This window comes from Acartia tonsa, chromosome 4, assembly GCF_053477335.1.
Source record: "Acartia tonsa isolate MP-2025a chromosome 4, ASM5347733v1, whole genome shotgun sequence".
Lineage (NCBI taxonomy): Eukaryota > Metazoa > Arthropoda > Copepoda > Calanoida > Acartiidae > Acartia > Acartia tonsa.
Genome location: NC_137263.1, coordinates 21,662,259 through 21,666,438, shown reverse-complemented (window position 1 = coordinate 21,666,438; position 4,180 = coordinate 21,662,259). Strand labels below are relative to the sequence as shown.

General features: G+C 34.5%; 1 long non-coding RNA gene across 1 annotated transcript; it reads left to right on the top strand.

Moving 5' to 3' along the window:
* The first annotated feature begins 1,812 nt into the window (after nucleotides 1–1,812).
* Nucleotides 1,813–2,702, top strand: LOC145315391 (uncharacterized). The gene is made up of 2 exons (XR_013878074.1): nucleotides 1,813–1,853; nucleotides 2,490–2,702. It is a non-coding gene; the product is annotated as an uncharacterized LOC145315391 (long non-coding RNA).
* The last annotated feature ends 1,478 nt before the right edge of the window (nucleotides 2,703–4,180 follow it).

Here is a 4,180-nt window from a genome sequence, read left to right as displayed (position 1 = left end):
CAAAGTTCGTCCGATAAGTGTTTGGACCAAAAAGTTGATATTTGTCTCCCCTCAGTTATCCTTGGTTGTTGGACCAAACTTTAGAGTGTCATTGACACAGCAGCCTCGTTCGTATGAGGTAATTGATTGGTAGTGTATTATAATTTCTGAAGTAATCTAATTAATTTGCACAAAGTAATGTGAACAATCCCTTGTCCCTCATCATTATATTTATTGTATTTTCTTTTCTCCCATGGATCTAAAGGGATAAGACAATGGACGATACATTTATGTAATTCCCAATGATTATTTACAAAATAACCTCTTCTGTAGATTACACTAAGTGTATGGGCATTCAACTAAATGAACCAAACAATCAAAATTCAATAAAAGTCCCTACAGTTGTTAAGCAAACCAATTAGAAAACGTTATAATAAAATGTTGTGGACTAGTGTAATAAACAGCTCAATGTCCCCTTCCTCCCGGCCCTGCTTTTCCCCTCGACTAAATTTTTGAATGAAAACAGACGACGCCACACGAAATATCATTTCTAGAATTATTATTCTACATTATATACAAGAGAAACTTCTCTATAATTATATATAGGCCTGTCTGTCTTTATTTAATATGTGGCAACGAAGCCTAAAATTTAAACCCATTTGGGTGCTTTGAAAGTTATTTTGAAAAGTGGGATTGCCATCATTGGAACTTCCAATTAAAATTATTAAAGGTTGATTTCCCTTAGGCTTACAGGTGGCTGACGGGCGGCTGCCAAGACTTAATTTAATTCGTCTCTTCAAATAGGACAATGAAAATAAGAATAAATAACAACTATATATTGTTATAAAGGGTGTTTAAAAAAAACAATCGCTCACAATTTGAACCACCATAAGTACTTCAAATCTTGGAGATAGACCCCATAATGTTCGGAGTTTTTGATGGGGCATGTAAAAACCTTTCTTTAGACACCTTAAACAGGTTTCTACCTCAATCCTAGCCAATTTGGGATAAAAAAGACAGACCCATCCAACATTGAGGCATGGCGGCTCTGTTTAAATCTAGTTCTTGATGTTTGTCAGGTCTTTCTTTTTTATGCCAAATTGGCTAGGATTATGTTAGAAACCTTGTTAAGGTGTCTAGAGAAAGGTCTTTACATGCCCCATCAAAAACCCAAAACATTATGGGGTCTATCTACAAGATTTCAAGTACTTAAGACGGTTTGTTCTTTTTTGAAAGCGAAAAATTTGTCTTAATTTATTATAAAATATGCACTTTCGGCGTAGGGCAAATTTCTCTGCAAGGGCTAGGTTTCGAGCTCTAGTGCTCTGGAAGGGTGAGTAGATTTAAAATTCAATATTGTTTTATTATTGTCATTGCTTGGGCATGAATTGTATTTTCTTTAATTAGTTTTGGACCAAAACTGTAAGGTTTATATTCAAAATAGTGAAGTGATTTTTTTTTAAACACCCTTTATCTATAGAATAGATTTTCTTCAAAAAATCCAAAATCAAATACTTAAAAAATTAGCATCCTCCCGCTTGAAGTTTTGTCAGACGGCTATTGAATAATTCTATAAACTAAATAAGCATTATTATACTTTGTAATAATGGATATATTATTACTTGGATCTTACCCAAGATTATCATGTACTTTAATAAAGTGAAACTTGTAGCTAGCTAAAATTACGATACCCCGAATCAACCCCATCCTCTTTCATCCTACTTGATGAACGAACTGGCCATGATGTACTTGTTAACAACCTAAATTGACGACAATTTTTTCCCTGTCATGATATCCACGTATATTTTTTATCCATTGTTTATTTTCAGATAAAAATGTCGGACGACAAAAATTTGGATAACCTGGAGGAAATCGTAAGTGCTACTTCATTCAAAATATCCACCTGCTTTTTTTTTGGTGGGGGGGGGGGGTGTTAAGAGTATGAAGGAGGGAGAAGAAATTCGACCTTAAATTATACATTTTCTCATTCGTTGGCTTAAAACATTTAATATCTTATTAGAATTACCCAATCATCATGCAAAATGAAGGGTTTATGTCGACTATATGGCTTTAATAAAAGGTGTTCATGGATGATATAATATCAACAGTCTGATGTCATCATAACTACATATTTATATGTATATCGGTTTAATAATAACACATAATAATTGATAGGGTACATCTCCTACATGAATAAAAGTAGAGCAGCCAGGGATATAAAGGATAAGATAATGACCGATAAATTGATGTACAATGTACATCCCCAATGATCTTACACAAAATTAAACCTTCTTTAGATTACAATTATTGATTGAAACGTTTAGACACTGAACCTAATGAACCAACCAATCAAAATCCAATAAAGGTCCTCAAGGTTGTTAAACCAACGAATAAGATAACATTATTATAAAACTTAAGGGGTAATTTTGTGTATCATCATTGGGGATGTAGATCAATTTATCGGCCATTGTCTTATCCCTTTCGATCCCTGCAAAAAAATTTCTTGTAAGGATCCTGAGTTAGCTGCCAAGAAGGCGAAAGAGGCGGATGCAGAGTTCCAGAAACAGAAGGCCAGACAAGCTTTCCTGGAGAACCTGTATGTTCTGGTGGCCATGATCATCATCGTGTCACTGGCCGTCTTCAGGAAGCTTTTTATAGTGCCCATAAAAATGACGACGACATACACTGGCCTATTAAAATGTATACTGGCCTCCCATTGGTAATTTAGTCTGTGTATTGGCCTATAAATGAGTAATTAAAATATACACTGGCCGGTCATTGGTCAATTAAAATGTATTGTGGCCTGCCAATGGTCATTTAAAAAGTATACTGACCTGCCATTGGTCAATAAAAATGTATACTTGCCCACCATTGGTTAATTAAAATGTATCTGGCCTGTCATCGGTGATTTAGTCTTTGTATTGGCCTTCCTATCATTAGTCATTTGTATTGTTTGACGTCATTTTTTTTATAAAGGCACTATAAAGAGCTTCCATGTTCAGTGTCGTGCTCAAGGCAATTATATTTCCTGACGAGAAGGTCATCACGTTCATACCTGTCCAGCAACAGGTACTATTACCCGCGACAGTGCGTCTCCTCGTTGTCGGGTTCAAATTCCGATCCATCACCGCGTCACAAAATTCCTATTGCTGCTTTGTCAGATGAGCGACATTTATTACTGAAGCCGGGGGGGGGGGGGGGGGGGGCTGCACTGGTCTAACACAGACGCTAAGGACTTTCAGACTAAGGACGTACAATTAATATGGTGGTAGTCTGTAGGACGCAACCATGCATTTCACTAGAAAGACTTGACTAAGAGATACGATATAAAATCATCGACGATACTTAGAAATTCTTGCTTGCAAAAACTTGGCAAAAATAATTGTGAAGAGGCAAAATCAGAAGAAAAAAAGTGTACAATTAATAGTTATCTAAAATCTCTGACTAACTAAATTAATCAATTACCGTGAATTACATTAGTTCCCAAAGTTTAATTATTCGTTGGCTCCAAAACTTTGGGTACTTTAATAGGTTTTTGATTGGTTGGTTCCAAACTGGCAGTGTCCAAACTATGCAACCTAATCTACACAATGGGTGGTTTTGTTTCATTATCATTGGGGATGTATATTAATTTATCATCCATTATCGTATACCTTAAGATCCACGGTAACAATATCTTTATGTTTAGGTTAAAAGTGCCATAAAATATACTGGGAATGGTTTTGTGCCATGTGAAGGCTATGTTCCATCTCCATCCAGCTGCGATTTTCCACCATATTATGTTAAACTTCATAGAAAATATTAAAAACTTTTTGAGTTATTTACAAGTGATTTGACAAGTAACTTACCATCTACATTAAAGTGATATAAAATTAATAATTGAAATATCAATATTTTATCTTAATGCAATGTATAATATGATACTTACGTAGATATTGTCAATTTAGATATTGATTAATACGTTCCTTCATTTTCAGGCGCAGGGGGAGGATAATTCGTAATTTCATCTGATTTTTTTCGTGATTTATCGGGGATTTATTTCGCTTGTTAGCTGTACCTTATTCCTGATGTAATCTATTTGAACATTTAACTATTAATCTATCATGCTACCTATCTTAGAATCAAACAAAAAAACTTTTTACAAAAATTGTATATTGTCACCAGATATGTAAATAATAAATAACAAAATTATTTTTCATAA